Genomic DNA, 21,403 nt, shown 5'->3' with positions numbered 1-21,403 from the left:
ATGTTCTGGTTTGTGTTGATTCATTTCTAGGACAGCTATTTCTTTTCTTTTCCCGCCACCGCCACCCTTACACTTATTTCCTGTGAAAGGTTTTCAAACTTGTCCAAATGAAATGGCTGAGATCCATCTGAATTAACAGCATCCTATTTAGCAATGGTGTGTTGGGATAACTGAAAACATTTCCTAAGAGATCATCTGTTAAGCAGAATTTTGGCTCTCAATGCATCATCACATCTGAATGTTATTCCATCATAATTCCTTACTGAAGGGGAAAAGTAAAAAAAAACAACGTTAAATGGTAGAATTCCTTCCAACAAAATGGGAACTTTCTGATTAACTATATGTGTCAGTCTTGGAAGGCAATTTTCTTTTTTGCTTCTTAACTAGGGATTTTAGCTGGGGAAGTTGGGAGGGGGTTGTTGTTGAAGTGGTAGAAAGTTAGTCATAACAACATTCCATATTCAAGGACATCCTGCGTCTGATGGAGATTGCCTGAAGATTGTATCCAATTAAATGTGAAGAGTTGATTGGACAATGTGATGAACTTGTGGGTGTGGGGCAGGGCTGTGAACTGTCAACTGGGTGTGGAAAACCTGGAAGCTTTCAGATTTGGGCTTTCCCAACATGACATCTCTAATTAATTGGAACTTTGAGGAATCTCAAGCCTCAGAGTTTTATTTCATTGGGGGTGTTCCTTGGAACCCTGACAATATGCTTGTTTTGAAACACAGGCTCACCAATTAAAAGAAATCATGAAATGCACATCTAGCTTCTTCCAATCACATACAGTGTATCTGGCATGATTCCCATTATCTAGATGTCTATGGAGATTCTCAGTCATCCAGGTCATGGTCGTCCCTAAGATACTTTTTCAAGAGGAAATTGGACTTTCTGATTTTTCTTTGAAGACGTTTCTCTTCTCATCCAAGAAACTTCTTCAGCTGGATGGTGACTGGATGGTGAGGAATGGAAAGATTTATACTCCTTGCAGACAGCTGGTCATTTGCATTCTTTTAGCAAATTATCTAGATGATTCTAAATTGCTATTTATACAAAAACCACTGACCAAGGCCCTGAGAAAAAGCACATCCAACTTTTTCTATGTTTCATACTCTGCTTGATCATTCCTGAAAAGCAGTCCCTTTTCTTGCTACTGTGTTTCCCTGAAAATAAGACCTGGTCTTATTTTCTTTTGGGCCTCAAAATAAGCACTGGTCTTATTTCCAGGGGATGTCTTACCCGCTTACCTTAGGACCATTGCAGCCAGGCCTCCCAGGCCCTAACACCTGTTGTGCCACCGCCAGACTTCTTATGCTCATGGCAGGAGGCCGTTATGCCATTGTTTCCTGCTGTGAGCGGCACAATGAACCATGCGGCTTCCTCCCGCAAGCAATGGCACTGGCACCATGCACCACAGAAGAAATTGGGCAGCAGCGTGAGAGATGTTGGGGCATGGGAAGCCTGGCTGTGGCAGTCCTATGGTAACAGGGTGTGAGGCGCATGGAGCAGCTCCAGTCCCCCATCCTGCTTGATTTTTACACATGCACGTCGTATAATCAGACAGTGGGACAAAGTTGATGAGGTCTTAACTAGGGCTTATTTTGGGGGTAGGGTTTAATATTAGGTGCACACATAAAAATCAAGCTAGGTCTTATTCTTGGGATAGGGCTTATTTTTTTGGGAAACACAGTATTATGAAGGATTTTTTTAAAAAAAGCCCAATGCCTAAAGTCCACTAGAATAGAATAGAATAGAATAGAATAGAATTTTATTGGCCAAGTGTGATTGGACACACAAGGAATTTGTCTTGGTGCATATGCTCTCAGTGTACATAAAAGAAAAGATACGTTCATCAAGGTACAACATTTACAACACAATTGATGATCAATATATCAATATAAATCATAAGGATTGCCAGCAACAAGTTATAGTCATACAGTCATAAGTGGAAAGAGATTGGTGATGGGAACTATGAAACGATTAATAGTAGTGCAGATTCAGTAAATAGTCTGACAGTGTTGAGGGAATTATTTGTTTAGCAGAGTGATGGCCTTCGGGAAAAAGCTGTTCTTGTGTCTAGTTGTTCTGGTGTGCAGTGCTCTATAGCGTCGTTTTGAGGGTAGGAGTTGAAACAGTTTATGTCCAGGATGCGAGGGATCTGCAAATATTTTCACGGCTCTCTTCTTGATTCGTGCAGTATACAGGTCCTCAATGGAAGGCAAGTTGGTAGCAATTATTTTTTCTGCAGTTCTAATTATCCTCTGAAGTCTGTGTTTTCTTGTTGGGTTGCAGAACCGAACCAGACAGTTATAGAGGTGCAAATGACAGACTCAATAATTCCTCTGTAGAATTGGATCAGCAGCTCCTTGGGCAGTTTGAGCTTACTGAGTTGGCAGAAAGAACATTCTTTGTTGTCCTTTTTAATGATGTTTTGATGTTAGCTGTCCATTTGAGATCTTGCGATATGATAGAACCCAGAAATTTGAAGGTTTCTACTGTTGATACTGTGTTGTCAAGTATTGTGAGAGGTGGAAGTATGGAAGGGTTTTTCCTAAAATCTACCACCATTTCTACGGTTTTGAGTGTGTTCAGTTCCAGATTGTTTTGGTTGCACCACAAGGCTAGTCGTTCGACCTCTCGCCTATATGCGGATTCGTCATTGTCTCGAATGAGACCAATCACTGTTGTGTCATCTGCGAATTTCAGTAGCTTAACAAATGGATCATTGGAGATGCAGTCATTGGTATACAGAGAGAAGAGAAGTGGGGAGAGCACACAGCCTTGGGGGCCCTGTGCTAATTGTACAGGTATTTGATGTGATCTTGCTTAGCTTCACCTGCTGCTTCCTGTTTGTTAGGAAGCTTGTGATCCACTTACAAGTCTGTTCCGGTACCTGTAGCTGGTTTAGCTTAGTTAGAAGAATGTCTGGAATGATGGTATTGAATGCTGAACTAAAGTCTACAAAAGGACCCTTGCATAGGTCTTTGGAGACTCAAGATGTTGTAGGATGTAGTGCAGAGCCATATTAACAGCATCATCTGTTGATCTATTTGCTCGGTATGCAAATTGCAAGGGGTCTAAAAGCGGATTCGTGATGGTTTTCAGGTAGGAAAGCACTAGCCTTTCAAAGGTTTTCATGACTACAGATCTTAGAGCAACTGGTCTGTAGTCATTCAGTTCCTTGATGGTGGGCTTCTTGGCACTGGGATGATGGTAGGCGTTTGAAGCAAGAAGGAACATAGCACATCTCTAGTGATTTATTGAAAATATGGGTGAAGATGGGGCCAATTGGTCAGCACAGACTTTTAAGCAAGAAGGAGTTATCTTGTCTGGGCCTGGAGCTTTTCCTGGCTTTTGTCTGTGAAATAGGTCCTGCACTTCCTTTTCTGTGATCACTAGGGGTTGTGAACCCAATGAAATGGGGTCAGTTGTAGGAGGCTTGGCTGTTGTTGGTGTGTCTGAGATGGGGTTGTGGAGATAGGTGGCTGTAGTTTCCTTTCAAACCTGCAGTAAAACTCATTCAGGTCATCTGCCAGTTGTTGATTACCTTCAGCCTGGGAAGGAGGTTTGCCATAGCGGTGATATTTTTAAGAGTTTTCCACATGTTTGCTGGTTCATTTGCTGAAAATTGATTCTTTAGCTTTTCAGAGTAGCTTCTTTTGCTGCTCTTATCTCCTTGTTAGTGCATTTCTGGCCTGATTGTACAGCATTTTATCACCTTTTCTGTAGGCTTCCTCTTTGGAATGTCGTAGCTGCTTAAGTTTAGGTGTAAACCAAGGTTTGTTATTACTGTGTATTCGCAAGTTCCTTGTAGGTACACATAGGTCTTCACAGAAGCTGACATATGATGTTACAGTATCTGTGAGTTCATCCAGGTCTGCAGAGGTATCTTTAAAATATTCCAATCAGTGCAGTCAAAACATGCCTGTAGCTTTAATTCTGATTCCTCCGTCCAGGTTTTCACTGATTTAATTATTGGTTTTATGGCTTTAAGTCTTTGCCTGTAAGCAGGTACAAGGTGAATCATGCAATGATCAGAGTGTCCTACAGCTGCACGTGGTAAAGATCGATAGGCATCTTTTAGTGTTGTGTAGCAGTGGTCTAGAGTATTCTTGCCTCTGGTGGGACAATTGACATGCTGAAAGTATTTTGGTAGTTCTTTCCTTAAGTTTGCCTTGTTTAGATCTCCCAAAACAATGGCCAGTGAATCAGGGTGTTTGGCTTCAGCCTCCATGATTTGGTCAGCTAGAGTTCGTAATGCCTCGTTTACACAGGCTTGTGGTGGGACATAAACAGCAATTAGAAGAAATGAGGAAAATTCACGAGGCGAATAGTAAGGTTTGCAGTTGATAATTAGAGTCTCTAAATTGTTGTCACAGAATTTGTAAATTATGTTAAAATCTTGACACCAGGTTGAATTAATATATAGGCATAAGCCTCCTCCTTTCTCTTTACCAGATGTTTCTGGAATCCTGTCTGATCGTTCAATTTGAAATCCTGGAATGTTCAGGCTGCTATTTTCAATTGATTCATTTAACCAGGTTTCAGAGAAGCATAGGACTGCTGAATTGCGAAAATCAGAATAGTATTTGTTTAAGAGGAGTATTTCATCCATCTTATTTGCAAGTGAGTGTATATTTGTTAGGAAAATTGAAGGCAGAGGAGTTTTAGTGCGAGTTCTTAGCTTGATTAAGATCCCAGATCGTTTACCTCGTTTCCTTCGTTTCCGTCGTTTGGTTTTTTTAGTAATCCATGGCTCCGTGGGAATTGCCTCCTCCTGTGTTAGAATCTCCTCCGTGTTTGTAAAGACAGGCGGGGGTGAGATTAAAGAAAGCTGCTCCTTAAAGAAATGTTCCTTAATTTTTAGCAGATGGTCTCGTGAGTAGGAAATCCGTAGTGAGTCACAGAGAACAATTAGAAATAAAGAAACAATTAGAGAGCATTTCACCGAGGCAGCCTTCGTCGGCGCCATCTTAGGTCTAAATCATCTATTTGAGATGATTTAAAATTTCCAGGAAAACATGTTACAAATGTGATTTTTGCCCTTTTTAAATTTCCTCACCCCTGCCATCTATTTGTCTAAATAAATTTGAAGAAAGAGATTTCTTGATTTTTATCAGCCAGGATATAAGGACACGGTGGCTCAATACTTAAAATGCTGAGTCTTAGACTTGTAAAGGTTGATGGCTTGGCAGTTTGAGACCTGAGTGCTGTGAGACAGAGTGAGCTCCCATCACTTGTCCCAGCTCCTGCCAACCTAGCAGTTTGAAAACAAGTAAAAATGCAAGTAGATGAATAGGTATTGTATATAGCCATGCGGGAAGTTGTGCCTATTCTATATTTTGCCAGGCATTCTGTGCTGAGGTGAGATGTCATGCTGGCCACATGTGGAAACTGCTGGCTCTTTGACTTAAGAAATGGCGATGAGCACCTCCCCATAAAGTCAGTCATGACTAGTGGAATAAAACCCATCTTTATCTTTTACCGTTTTATCAGCCAGGAGAGAAACCCAGCCTACAGAACAAAAGTAAGGGAATACCATTCTTTCATTCAATAAGCAAAATAAAATAATGATGCAATAGATCATGTATATTTGGACTTTCAAAAACCATTGAACAAAGATTTCTAACCAAATTCAGTTGCTATGGAAGAACAGGACAGATGCTCATATAAATTTTCAACTGGTTAAAAGAACAGGGAATGGAATAGAAGAAAAGAGCCATTTTTACCTTCACTAGATGTGCAAGGTGGAATAACAGGCAGTGGAGTTGTGAGTAGTCCTTTCAAATTATATACATATGACCTGGAGTTCAAAGGAGTGGGTAAATTGATAGTACCAAGTTGTTGAAAGGGTAAAATTCAAGATGGATTGTGAAGAATTTAACTTAGGTAAAGAAACATCAAATTGCAAATGCCAATCAATCCAGAACAGAGCTGGAAGGGACCTTCAAGTCCAACCCCTGCTCAAGCAGGAGACTTATACGATTTCAGACAAGTGACTGTACAGTATCTTCTTAAAGTCATCCAGTGATGAAGCATCCACAACTTCTGAAGGCAAGCTGTTCCACTGATTAAATTGTCCTCACTGTTAGGAAGTTTTTCCTTAATTCCAGGTTGCTCCTCTCCTTGATTAGTTTCCATCCATTGTTTCTTGTCCTGTCTACAGGTGCTTTTGAAAAATAAGTTGACCCCCCTCCTCTTTGTGGCAGCCTCTCAAATACTGGAATATTGTTTTCATGTCTCCCCTAGTCCTTCTTTTCTCTAGACTAGCCAAACCCAAATCCTGCAACCGTTCTTCATATACCGTATATACTCGAATATAAGCCGATCCGAGTATAAGCCGAGGTCCCCAATTTTACCCCAAAAACTGGGGTAAACTGGGGACTCGAGTATAAGCCGAGGGTGGGAAATGAGGCACCTACCGGTCGGCGAAACCCTCCCTCCCTCGGCCGAGAAGGCTGGCGGGTCCCCCGCCCCGCCCTCTCACTGCACCGGCAGGGCTTCCCCGCGCTAAAGCAAAAGCCCGCCAAGTTCGCGCCCGCCGGTATAATGTGAAAAACGAAAAAAAAAAACTCGAGTATAAGCCGTATATACTCGAGTATAAGCCGAGGGGACGTTTTTCAGCACAAAAAACGTGCTGAAAAACTCGGCTTATACTCGAGTATATACGGTACTTTAATCTCCCGGTTTTTAATCATCTTACTTGTTCTTCTCTGCACTTTTTCCAAAGTCTCAGTATCTTTTTTGTAATGTGGTAACCAAAATGGGATTTTGATTCTATGCATCTGCTTATACAATCAAGGATTCTATTAGTTTTTTGGGGGGCTGCTTTACACTTTAGTGTAAAGTGTTGGCTCAAAAATTCCAGTTGCGCCTTTACATTACTACATCACTAATACAAATATACTAATATATTTTCTGAAGTGAATGAAAGGAAAGGAATCTCAGAGATACAGTAGAAAATTCAATAATTGTGTTAATTCAGTGTACAGCTGTTGTAAAAAAACAAAACAAAGCAAAAAGAACATTCCAATATTATTAGGAAGGGCAATGAAAATAATAGTACCTGCTACAATAATGCCTTTATTATATAGAAATTGGTAAGACCAAAATTGAAGTGTTGTGGTGTACAGTTTTGATTATTACAGTTTAGAAAAGATATTACAAAGCAGCAAATAATGGCAACCAAATGATTAGGGGATATTGGATAAGCCTACAAAACAAAACACAATATGAAACACCCCCCACCCAAAAAAAATCCTTTTGCTGCTGGACACTTTAGTTTGGAATGAAAGAAAGTACCGTATTTTTCGGAGTATAAGAGGGTGAAAATCTGGATGCATCTTATACTCCGAATGTAGCCCCAGCCAGCTTCTCAAGCGGAGGTTTCAGAGACTGAAAAAACCATCAGAAACGAAGTTTCAGAAACGAAGCCCCCAAACAGAGCTTCAGAAAAGAAGCTCCCAAACAGAGCTTCAGAAAAGAAGCTCCCAAACAGAGCTTCAGAGGCTTTTTTTTCTGAAGCTCTGTTTTGGAGGCTTTCAGAGGCAGAAAAAAGTTTTTTCTGAAAAAGAGTTTCAGAGGCGGAAAAAAAAGCAAGGCACACAGCTCCACCCACTCTATCTACCAATCAAGATGCAACCACACAGCCAACCAACCCACTCACAGCAACACTCCGCACCTCCCCACCAGTATTTATAGAGAGACGGCAGCTCCAACCACGCTTTGCTCACAGAAGCACGAAGCTGAAAGCACCAGCCTGAAGATGATGAGTGAGATCTTGTCGAAATGTCGCCAAGATACTCTCAACCTTACACAGGAAAAGACCCGAATATGCCATGACCTACAGATAGATAGAATAGATAGATAGATAGATAGATAGATAGATAGGGCAGAAAACGTCCTGCAGAAAGCACAGCTCCAACTTCTCAATGAAAGTCCAGAAAGTCCAGTTGCCTCTTGAAAAAAAAACACCTTTGGGATATATTAGCAATCTGCGTTTGTGTCAATTTTGGGTCACAGTAGCCAATTTTGGATAATTTTAAAATGAAATGGACATGGACAGGGTCATGGAGAATCAGGTTATCAATGGCTACAAATTTGGTTTCCTAAAATCATTGGCAACAGGCTTTATGTGTTGATTGCTGACAAGGGATAATGATTGGATTCAGGAATGTATCTTGTTGGAACCGTACAACATAAAAAACTGAACTGGATTGGTCTACGGGTCTAGTAGAGTTCTTCTTAATGATATAATGTTGCAAGGGAAATAATTATGTTCTTAATAAACACAATTTTGATTTTTTTCTTTAGTACCTATAAAAGCTCTAAAGATTTAGAATTCTTAAAAGAATGACTGAAAAAGTGATACTGAAAATTATATAAATCCACCCATCGCCTCCCAAATTAGCACACTTTTGACTTCAGTTCAGGTATCCCTGCATACAAATTAAATAGTACTGAAAATCCTAGCAAGCTATAGAAACTTTAATTTATGACAAGTATAATAAATGACTGATTCAATAAGAACATGTGCCATGGTTCACAGGGCTGGGGTTAGCGATAAACAAAAACATGCTTGAGGGATTTGGTAGACAGCATGAAAAATGTGACCCACGGTAGTTATGGATCTCTGCCAATTCAATATAAATTTTCTGTCATCCCAACCTGAATATATGCATTGACTGATGACCAATTTATGTTCTAAAAGTAACTTAACAAGCAAAAGAAACACACTTTTTTCTGACATACCTGACTTATAATCAAATACCTCTGAACCTATTAGCTTAAAAATAACTGAAAAATCTGTTTCTTTAAACAGAAAGCATTGCTTTTTAATGAACGATTGCTGAATGGAAAAAGAACATCTAACAAATTAATGCAAATCCAGCATACTGTAGCTTATGATAAAGTAAGTACCATAATAATAATAATACAATAGGATGCTAGTATCTCCCTTCTATTATTTGTTTCTGACATTTATGCATTGCCCAATTAACTCCTATATTTATATTTGGAATGAACAAAATGTATAACATCTAAATGAGAAGGGGAAAAAAACCCTCCAGTGACTAATGCTCAGAGATAGCATTCATTTATTCATTATTGAAATTAACCTGCTTTCTAGCAAAAATTTTTGAGTGGGATAAAATAAATTATACAGTAAAATACCTGAGAAAAAAATTGCTAAGACCCCAAAGGTTGAATGAATAGCTAGATGCATATTTATTTGACAATTAATTTTACAGTTTAGGCTATAAGTGAAGAGTGGCTATAATTAGGGCCCACTGACTGAGAAGGCCTCATCACATATTGCTTCATAATGTGTTGCTATGAATGACATGCAAAAAAGTTCCCTCAACGATGCTGATGCTGATATAGCCATCATGATTAAAATTGTGGCTTTATCTCCCATAAATTGGACAAATTCTCTTTAAAGTCATGTAATCTAGTGAAATCCATGTATTTAAGGGACATTAATTTTCCCTACAATAATTATATGCTGTAAGTTCACACGCTACAACTTAGTTTTGATTTATCACTTCACTAACAAGCTCAGTTGAACTAATTTGGATTTATTACTAATAAATAAGCTAAAAAACAATAATCTTTTCACAATGATGATACTTCAATTTACTCATTCACCACAATTTCAGGAGTTATGTTGGTCATTTGCTACCAGTTTATATTCCATTGGTGTCTATATATAGTAAAAATAGTCACCTCTAGGTGAGAGGAGCAGTTTACAAGTCAAATAGATAGATAAATAAATAAATATATAAATAATATTTATTTATTTTCCTCCGATGTTCACCACTTCTTTCTTTCTACCATTAGAACACATTTAGCCAATGTGTAAAGATCTTTATGAGCATACTTATCATTATTTTTATTTTTATTTTGCTTTTAAGAATTGGGAAGCTTACATTGCAAAGCTTACAATACAAACCTTATTGCCCAAGTGTAATTCCAGCTATTTTTAGAAACAAGTTAAAAATCCCAGGAAAGATTCTGTTAGGATCTCACTGCATACACTTGCCCATTGTGAGAATTGTATTTTCCAACCCACTGTTTCCTCTTTCATGAGCTATATAATCTTCAAACAATCTGTTCTCAACAGTGCTGAATTGATAGAGACTGCTACAGTATTGCCTTAATTATTTTTTTAAAAAATCCAAATATTCAGTTGCTATCAGATCACCATACCCTATATACTTATTGATACTATTCAAACTCTAAAATGTTTCTGAGTCAGGGCTCACCTTGAATAAGACAAGCTTATTAATTCTGCTATTGTTTCTATTATTTTTGGTTTTATTATTATTATTATTGGGGACTAGACTTGTGTGTTTAAGAAGGGCTGCAATATTGAATGAATGAATGAATGAATGAATGACTAGCTTGCTTCTTCAAAAAGCCTGGATGATAACCTATTTTTTAATGCCACTTTCTACAAATTTACATGGAACAAAGATTAAATTATCTAGCCTGTAATTTCCTGGATTCTCTTTTCCCACCACAAAATATTATATTGGTTTAACCCTACTTTTCTAATATGCATTGTTATTAATAATGCTGCAATATTACATTTGACTATCAGATGAATTCTAGTGAAATGAGGTGATTTGTTAATTTTTAATTTGTCAAGAAGACATACAGCATAACTGTCTGTCTTTTATTATTTGCTCCAGACCTGTTCTTTTCTTTTCTCCTGCATCCTGAAAACAGGCTCTTTCATTTTTTATTCTTTTTATTTCAAATAAAAAGTTTTTTCTTTTAAAACAAATATTACATCATTAATCAATCAGTGTGACATCTGGGTACAAACTTTTGCGTCATCATATTTAACACTTACCACCATTTTCTTAATATATATATTTCTTTGCTTTTATATTTCAATTTAATATACCTCCTGTTAAAAACATTTTTCTTTCAGATTTATTTAGTTTTATACCACTTTTTGTCCATATTCATTTTCTATCCAATGATAAAATTACCCCCATATGTTATAATACTCTGATTCTTTCTTCTCTTTAATTGCCAGTGTTAATCTATTCATTTCTGCACATTCTAATGTTTTCTTAATTAACTCTCTCTCTGTAGGGATTTTTTCCGCTTTCCAATTTTGTGCAAATACAATTCTCGCTGCTGTTATTACATGAATAATAAAGTATACATTTTCTTTACTATATTTCTCAGATAAGATACCCAACAAAAACAAATGGCCAGAATCTGAAACTGTACTTTGGTAGTACAATAATGGTCAAGATATCAGGGTAGAAACTGGGAGATCAGCCTTAGGCATCCAGCCAGATGGGCAAGCTTGGGCCAGTCACTCTGTCTCAGCCCTAGGAAGAAGAATGTCAATCAGAATAGAGCTGGAAGAGACCTTGGAGGTCTTCTAGTCCAACCCCCTGCTCAAGCAGGAGACCCTATGCCATTTTAGAAAAGTGACCAGTCTCTTCTTAAAAACCTCTAGTGATGAAGCACCTAGAACAGGGGTGTCCAAACTTGGTCCCTTTAAGACTTTTGGACTTCAACTCCCAGAGTCCCTCAGCCAGCAAAGCTGTTAAAGGGACCAAGTTTGGACACCCCTGTCTTAGTTGCTCTTCTTTGCACTTTTTTTTCCCAAAGTCTCAACATCTTTTTTTGTAATGTGGTGTCCAAAACTGGATGCAGTATTCCAGGTGTGGCTTTACTAAGGCTTTATAAAGTGGTACTAATACTTCATGTGATTTATAAAGGCTTTATAAAGTGGTACTAATACTTCATGTGATTTTGATTCTTTGCTTCTGTTTATATAACCAAGGAGTGTTTTTGGCTACTAAGAAAATGGCAACCAAAGCATTGCCAAGAAAACTGCCAGGAATTGGCCAGGCAGTTGCCAAGAGTCAACACTGACTGGAAGGAACAAAAAAGAAAAAAAATATGTTTTAAATGGAAGAGATCGTGGAGAGATACCCAGGCAGATTTTCCTTAAATAGCTTAGGCCTTCCTGTTTGTCCCTTGCCCTATTCCTCTAGCAGTGTGGGCATTTCTCCTTTTCAAAGTAGTTATTCAGAAGAAAAGAAAGATACTGTAATCTTTGAACTGTGAATTTTCATCCTCACTTTAAGATCAAGCTAACTTAAGTTCCAGGAATGTGAGCAGAATATGTGGTGATATAATTAGATGGTGGATATGAGAATTGGTTTGGATTTAATTTACACAATGAAAATAACTCTGCCCCACGTTTTTGTCAGTTTTCTGTTGTACCTTTTCCTTTGACCAAACAAAAGATAATCAAACGAGAAGTAGGTTTTACTGCTTCACTAAATTAACCCAGTGAGTCTGAAGAGTTCCAATACATAATGGTAGGTCAACATAATAAAGTTAATACAAGACCACAGGCATGCTTAATCAAACATTAGCAATATTACAATATACTTATACTATTCCCCATCAGGATTATATTTACAAATCAGTCTATACTTTGAAGACTGGTTTCAAGTAATGTCTGATGATCAGTGATGAGATAAACTCTCTTCTGTACAGATACTGGTTGAAATATTTAACTCTCCAATTTAAGCTCAGCATATTTTTTCTATGTAGCTTTAAGTGAGCATGATAAAAAAAAAGCTATTGAGAATTCACTACCAGCTTTCATGGTGCATGATACCGATTCTGTACTGTGATGCTTCACAAGCCAATTTCAAAAGAGGTTAAGTGTGGGTTTTAATATTTGAGTGTTTGAAGTCATAATTTTGTTCACACTCTTGTTCCTTACTGTAGTTCCTACTGTAGTGACATGTATAAGGAATGTCTCATGGTAGCTAAATTTGGCATGAATCTTATATAATTATTAACAAACCCTAAAAAGGATTGTAGTTGCGACGTATCTTGTAACCTTGGGGCATTCATGACTGCTTCTATTTTCTCTGCATATTTGCGTAGGCTTGGTGATTCAATGGTATGACAACAATGGATAATATTAGGTTTAAAAAACTCACAGATACTGCACATCCAGAAAAAGCATCTAAAGCATTGCAAAAGTCTGCAAAGTGATGAAAGGTGCCCTGCTGAGGCAGACTCCATTTCTTCTTCACAAAACAAAAGGCAACCTAAAACCACCACAAACAACCCTCATGAATAACATCAAGCACATTTGCAAATGCTTCAGCATCTTGTATCTTCTTTTACCTCACTCCCTTTTCAAACATTTTCTCTTTTGAAGTCAATTGATTTTGCTCTGAATGTTGCAGGCAATTTCCCATTTATGCACATATTCAGCTGCAGAGAACTGTAGATGCAATTTGCAAATGGCATCACAACCAGGACCTGAATTTCACTTTTATCTCAGGTGATCTCATTTCTAGTAATTTACTTCTCTTACAGGAAATCTCAGATGAAGTTTATCTATCCCACTCTGAAGAAATACCCCACTCTGAAGAAATACCCTGGCAGAGAGTATATTTATTGCTGATCAAGACTGATGTATTTTCCCAGGCTGCTTCTATTTATTCTATTTGTGCATTTAACAAATGCACAAATAGAATAAATTTAACATTTATTCTTTTTATGCATTTAATAAAAATTATAAAAATTATAATAATAATAAAAATTATGCATTTAATATAAATAAATTTAATATTTATGCATTTAACTCCTACCATCAAAACGACGCTATAGAGCATTGCACACCAGAACAACTAGACACAAGAACAGTTTTTTCCCGAAGGCCATCACTTGTCAACTTGTCAAGCATGTCCATAGTGGGGATATGAGCACTATAGTACTTCTGCTTGTTTTCCCCTGACATGCCTATGGAGAGTCTCAGTCATCCAGGTCATAGTTGTCTCAAAGATCCTTTTTTTTTTTTTTATTTCCAAGAGGCAATTGGAAACAATAGCTACCAACCTGCCTTCCATTGAGGACCTGTATACTGTACAAGTCAAAAGAGGGCTGTGAAAATATCTACAGACCCCTCACATCCTGGACATAAACTGTTTCAACTTCTACCCTCATAATGACGCTATAGAGCACTGCACACCAGAACAACTAGACATAAGGACAGTTTTTTCTTGAATGCCATCACTCTGCTAAACAAATAATTCCCTCAACACTGTCAAACTATTTACTAAATCTACACTACTATTAATCTTCTCATCGTTTTCATCACCAATCTCTTTCCACTTATGACTGTAAGATTATAACATTTTGTTGCTATCATTAAGGATTAAATTGCAACCTATGACCATCATTTGTGTTGTAAATGTTGTATCTTTGATGAAGGTATTTTTTTTCTTTCTTTTTCTTTTCTTTTATGTACACTGAGAGCATATGCACCAAAACAAATTCCTTGTGTGTCCAATCACACTTGGCCAATAAATTCTATTCTATTCTATTCTATTCTATTTATGATTGAGGAATAATTTTTTGTTCATTGAATGTAGTTTCACTTTGTACTACTGATTGGATAAAGCTGCCAGCCCTTCAAGGTAGGTATGTCAGGAAACAGACTCCATCACCACTCCTAGAACTTTATTAAAGGGTATAATAACAGAATCTTGAAAGTCTGATAGAGATTCTCTCTCCTCCTTCTCATCTTAAAGACAATCAAACAAGACAATCAATCTTGGTTCTTTCTTACTCCCTGCTACCTTCCAGGATTAAGCTAGTTTTTACATAATGGTTGCTGAGGATTCTTCTAGGCCATCTCCATATTCCTCCACAAAAGCAGAAAACAAATTGTTTCTGGTCCATGATTTGATATTCAGACTTTTCCCCCCCATACAAATTAACAACCAATAGAGAAGTGGATGAACGAGATCTTACATGGAAGCTTTTCTTTAGGGCACGGGTGTCAAACTCACGTGTCACGTTGCCGTCATGTAACATTTTGTGATCTTTTTCACATTCTGGGCTGGTCGTGGCCTGCACATGATGCATCTGGCCCATGGGCTACCAGTTTAACACCCCTGCTTTAGGACAAAAGGGAGCTGATTTGACATGAACCACACAAAGAAACGTGTTATATAGGCTTAGCTACAGTGATTCAAAAAAGTAAATGCACAAATACCTGCCAAAATTCAGAAGATAGGAAGCAAATTTTGGCTCCACCAATGTGCTTCATCTAAATTCATCACTAAAGTTTTCTTTGACGAACACTTCTACAAACTGTACAACAGTTGTAACTATTCGAAGTTACAATGGCACTAAAAAAAAGTGACTTATAACCAGTCCTCACATTTATGATTCTTGTAGCATCCCCACGGTCATCAAAATGTGATCTTTTGGCAATGGAAATGTATTTACAACTGTTGTAGTATCCTGGGGTCATGTGATTGCCATTTGCAATCTTCCCAGCTGGTTTCCTACCAGCAAAGTCAAAAGGGGAGGCTGGACTCATTTAACAATTGCAATTTTTTTAAAAATTTAATTTTATTTACATTTATATCCCACCCTTCTCCGAAGACTCAGGGCAGCTTACAGTGTGTAAGGCAATAGTCTCATTCTATTTTGTATATTTACAAAGTCAACTTATTGCCCCCCCCCCCAACAATCTGGGTCCTCATTTTACCTACCTTAATAAAGGATGGAAGGCTGAGTCAACCTTGGACCTGGTGGGACTAGAACCTGCAGTAATTGCAGGCAGCTGTGTTTTAATAACAGGCTTCTTACAGCCTGAGCGCCACACCGCGGCCCAGCAATGATTTGCTTAATCACTATGGCCAAAAACGTTGTAAACATTGTGTGGCTCACCTAACAATTTCCTTGCTTAGCAACAGAAATTTTAGTTTACAGTTGTAAGTTGAGGACTATCTGTAGTCCATCATGGTGACTCTCATTATGCCCCAAAAAGGCAAGCGCAGTCTTTGGATTTTAAAACGTTGCCTGCTGTCAGTATAGAAAAATATTTATATTTACATTAAAAAACAAAAATCGAAGTCTGTTGGCTTGATTTCATGCCTCAATTTATTATCGCTTTCCTTTCTCTCTTTTATCTACTTGCTTTCAATTTAGAAGCGCTCCTGAGAGTGGGAACCTCCATTTGCTTAGGTTACTCAATCAAAGATCCTGTGCAACGGTAGTTATATATTTATGGTAATATGTTATATTTGGCTCCTGACCAATTCCTACGTTCCAGAACCAGTGCTTTGCAGAATTATTATGCATTCATGTAGTACTTTCACAGATATAACTACTTACATAGTGATAATCTTATTTTTCTCCAAAATCTAATTTATGAAAAGATTCTGAATGAAAAGGATTAAAATCACAACCTTTTTGGATGGACTTTCCACAGGACAAATTGTAAAAAGAATCCATACTAGCATCACTGAGAATGTAGCGAACTCCTATAATTTGTACACTTTTTTCACTTATTTATGATTTAGCAGGTTCACAGTTTCATCAATGCAATATATTAAAATAAAAACAATAGCCTTCTATCTGTGTACGCGCCAATATTATTCTATTCTAACATAAGCAGAGTTTTTCGGAATTGGGTTTCTTTCATCCCCCACACCCAAATTCTCTGAATTGATTCCTTTTGGAATCCTTTGTAATAGATCTAGACTTTATCATCTACCAAGCACTAATTAATCCCCCTGCCCAAATCACAATGCAAAATACAAAACAGTCTGAAGATTTAGCTCTCATAGGGCCTACTAGTCTCTCACAGCAATTCTACTGTAAAGGTAATGGTAAAGGTAAAGGTTCCCTTGCACATATATGCTAGTCGTTCCTGAATCTAGGGGGTGGTGCTTAACTCTGTTTCAAAGCCAAAGAGCCAGCGCTGTCTGAAGACATCTTTGTGGTCAAAGGCATATGGAACGCTGTTACCTTCCCACCAAAGGTGGTCCCTATTTTTCTACTTGCATTTTTTATGTGCTTTTGAACTGCTAGGTTGGCGGAAGCTGGGACAAATAATGGGAGCTCACCCCACTACACAGCACTAGGGATTCGAACCACTGAACTGCCAACCTTTTGATCAACAAGCTCAGTGCCTTAGTCACTAAGCTACCGTGTCCCATTCCAATTCTACTGTACTTGTGTTTTAATACTGCACAGATGAGTTAAAAAGACAAAAAGAAATTCATTTTGAGTTTCTCATATACAAACATCACAATGTACTGTATATCACCAGCTTTCTTCTTTCTGCTTCATAAAGCCAGATCCCCAAACCCACACTGTTTAGATTAGAGAAGGTGACTTCAGCCCACTACCCCTGCCACTCAATATCTTATCAAGATTTTAAGTAGGAGGCTAATATGTCGTGAAAGCAAGCTGTCAAGAAGAAAGTGAAATCCTCTGGTATAGCTTTTGGGATCTGAAATACAGAGAGAAGGGAGAGCCCAAAAAGTGACAAGCTTTTGAGAACATGATCTCTGAAGAAATGTATCCTTATTGACTTTTTGCCCTTGATTTTGGCCTTCCTCAACTCTGGTGAAATATGTAGAGATTAATTGTAGATTAATTTGACCTCCTGTGCATAAAGGAATGTGAGATCATTTCAGGAAAGCTAATCAGCTTTTGTCTTTGAAAGCCTATGCCTTCTTTTTCTAATCCACTTTTGTTGCGGTTGTTGTTTCAACAAAATGCGTGCCTTGTACCTTATAACAGCTTTGGGCATTTGTCTATAGTGTACAGAGAATGCTTCTCAAAAGACAAGTTAATTTTTTTTCCTGAACTAGAAACTCAGTTTGGAGCCCAATTGGCACATGAATTTGTTTTACATTCAATGTTTGCTTGGCATAATTGCCAGTCCCTGGCAGCTACTACTGTGCCTGTCTTTGTCTCCTATGACTGTGGGTTCCAGCACTGAAGCCAACACCTGTGGCTGCATAAAAGGCTAAGTACAGCAGCTGCCGGACTCAGATGTCCACAGAGAAATAAAATTCTAAAGCATACGAGTGTGGATGTGTAGCTGGCTTCCTCCTTTCACGCTTTTCAAAGCTTCCTTGGATGCCTGAAACGCAGGATCCTCATTTATCAACTGTCTGTCAACCAGTGTGACTGACCTGAGGTTTAGGAGTGGCCTTGAATACCCTCATTTAACTAATGCTGCCTTAAGTGTTGCCAATCAGATAGCTCTGAAGTAACTTCCCGGAAATGGGTGGCTTTGAGAGATATCCTACTATGCAATCTCAAGGGCGCTTTTTCCAAAAGGTCAACCAGTCTTTCTTTCTTTCTTTCTTTCTTTCTTTCTTTCTTTCTTTCTTTCTTTCTTTCTTTCTTTCTTTCTTTCTTTCTTCCTTCCTTCCTTCCTTCCTTCCTTCCTTCCTTCCTTCCTTCCTTCCTTCCTTTCTCCCTTCGAAAACATTTTGCTTTGCATTCAAGAAGCTTCTTCAGTTTTTGATAAGGAGTGAATCATTTTCAAAGGAAAAACAAAAAGAAAAACAAGAAAGTCCAGTTGCCTTTTGGTAAAAGCACCTTTGGGTCAACGATGACCTGGATGATTGAGAATCTCCATAGACATTCTAGTATACTGTAAAATGATGGAGCTGAGTCTTGCTCTACCCCAGCATCACTAGGGAGGATTATCTGAGATACTGGTCTGGCAGCAATGTTTGTTGTGTATGCCACTTTCTTATTGAGCTTAAATTTACAATGAAGAGCACACACCAGTAAGATGCGTGAAAGCTGCTGTTTTATATGAACAAAATGCTGAATGCATATCAGTAAATGCTGATATGCAATTTCCATAAAGCAGTGTTGAATACCCATTACCTGCTTCATGCAGATCAGTATCGTATTCACATTAAAAAAGCACAGACAGCAGTGCAGCTCTGAATTGCTTCTGTTTACTTCATGTATAATTTGGTGCAATGTGCAGAGCAGGAGATGGAAACTTTTCCCTAAAATCAAATCTTATCAGCTGCAAACCCTGCTGATCAGTCAGGAAACATATCTGTAACAGCAATAATCCAATTTTACCTTCAAAATCACAAAATAGCAGTAGCAATTGCACTTAAGACTTCCCCATAGTGCTTTACACACTCTCTGAGCAGTTTACAAATGTTAGTATACTGCCCTCATTTTATTGACTTCGGAAGGATGGATGGCTGAATCAACCTTGAGCCCTGTCAGGTTCGAACTCTGCGGGCAGAGTTAGCCTGCAATACAGCCTTCCAACCACTGCGCCACCAGGGCTTAAATGCATTCAATACAAATAAAGGAAAAAATACTTTACCTTTGCTATATTTCTGATCTTAAGACCCAAAATAAATTTAGTAGGATTAGTTACATGTAAAATTCACATGTAACTTTAAAAACAGCTAATATGACTGAATTGCATATCTTTGTTTCTAAATACTGTAAACATGCATGCTTATCAGTGGTGACAGAGTCTTAGCAAGTAACAGGCAATTAAGTAGATCGAAACCTAAGTGCTGAATGCAATGCGGATGGAGACCTTCATGAATTCTAGAGCTAGTTATAGTTCTAGGAAGCTGAAAAATATTGCAATGTTCTAGTTCCAAGAAAATTTATAGTGATAACAATGTACAGGTTATCCTTGATTTGCGATCAGTTGCAACCATTTGAAGTTACAAAAACCTATCGGGGGAGAGGGGTATACTTATGACCCAGATTCAAAGTTCTGATGGTCGCCCCCATGCAATCTCATCACCATACTTTGGGCACTCAGCAACTGGCCTGCATTTATGGCTGTTTGCAGCATTCGGTGGTCACATGACCACGTTTAATAATGATATTGCAAAAACTTGGCATCTATTACCTGTTTTCGGCAAAACCGGCCCATAACTCACTTAACAATCACACAAAAACAGGTTGTAAAATCATCATGTTATAACTATCCTTGGGCAGACTAAACCTATGGTTTAACTTGAGGACTACCAGTAATTTGTTAAATATACTTATATTCTTATACACTCAAATTTCAAGTTTGAAAACCAAGAAGAAAGCTTGTTTTTCTGACTGTTTCGGTTTAAATGATATTTAGCTGAAAAACACATTTAATTTACAACTAAATGTGAGAAAGTGATGTCTGAGTAGTGATTTGCAGGTGCTTTATAGTGTAAGGCATGGGTGTCAAACTCAATCACGTGACATCATGTGACATATCATGATGGTTTTTGCCTTTGTGGAATTGGGTTGGGCGTGGCCTATGTATGATGCATCCGGCTTGCGGGCTGCAGTTTGATACCCCAGGTCTAAGGGTAAAGAGAGTAAAAAGCATGTAAACTTACTATAACAATTGCTTCATGAAGTTATAGTTAAGTAGCTAGTTAGAGAGGCACATCATTGCAAAGCAGCTGTTTCAAGTTATCTGCAATATTATACCCAAGAAATACTACCTCAGCTTTTTAACACCATGACTAGTACTTATTACTACTAATATCTGCTGCAGAGGATTGAGGGATTAATTTGAGCTGTTTTTTGAAAGAGGTTTAGAAAAGTGAGAAAAGAGGAAAGGAGGATGCTAGTGGAAAAATGTTGTTTTGCCACACATTTATGTCGGCTAAAGGTTATTTCATCAAATACGTTTGTCATTTTGATCCTTGGCAAGAAAGATTGTGATATCAAGTGGTTAACCAGTAAATTAGCAAGACTTTTCATTAAGTTCAGGCTATAGGATAGCAGAGCAACCATTCTGGATTTTTTCATTTGAATACATAAAAATTGTATCAATCTCCATCTCAAGAATGTATTCATGATAGTCCAAGTTTTTTGTACAATTTCTTGAGGAAGAGTTTACAAATCATATTTCAGGGAAGAAAATTCTGAAACTGCCTGTGGTATGCTGTCACATATTTCAAAATGGTGAGCCTATAATTTATCTTTGGAATTTAGAAGAGAAAGGGGGAATGTGTTTTTTTTTAAAGGGAACTATCACCGTTTATTTATTTTTCTGTCTTATTTACTATATTCTGCTCATCCAAAACCAATTACAAAGCAGAAACAAGTGAAACCCTTAACAAAATGCTCCAAAGCTTTTTTATCTGAACATTTTAAAAAGACAAAAAGAACAAACACAAATAAAATAGTACAACGTAAGGACTATTTTCATAAAGAGTTGCACAAAATTACCAATACAACAAATCATACAAGAAAATTAAATGAAATGATTTTAATATGAAAGAAAATGTGCACGTGTCCATTTTTGTAGCAAAGCAGCAGAAATAAACTAGAATCTCAAATTCTTCTAACGTATGTCCTAAATACCATGATGGCGAACCTATGGCATGCGTGCCAAAGGTGGCACGCAGCGCCCTCTCTGTGAGCATGAGAGCCATCACCCCAGTTCAGATCTGTAGTGCATGCGCGCATGCCTCCTGCCAGCCAGCTGGTCTTCGGGTCTCTGCCACGCATGTGTGTGGTACATTAGGCGTAAGGGGGGCCACGTGTGCATGCACTGGGGGCAGGGCATGTGCGGGGGGGGCACCACAAAATGGAAACA

At 38.0% G+C, this 21,403-nt stretch overlaps 1 protein-coding gene across 3 annotated transcripts in view; it reads right to left on the bottom strand.

The window, feature by feature from the left end:
* Positions 1–21,403, bottom strand: part of GRIA4 (glutamate ionotropic receptor AMPA type subunit 4) — a 324,862-nt gene that overhangs the window by 171,428 nt on the left and 132,031 nt on the right. The window lies entirely within an intron of this gene.

The sequence above is a fragment of the Ahaetulla prasina genome, chromosome 5, assembly GCF_028640845.1.
Source record: "Ahaetulla prasina isolate Xishuangbanna chromosome 5, ASM2864084v1, whole genome shotgun sequence".
NCBI lineage: Eukaryota > Metazoa > Chordata > Lepidosauria > Squamata > Colubridae > Ahaetulla > Ahaetulla prasina.
The sequence above is the reverse complement of the archived record's forward strand: the minus strand, read 5'-3'. Positions and strand labels throughout refer to the sequence as shown.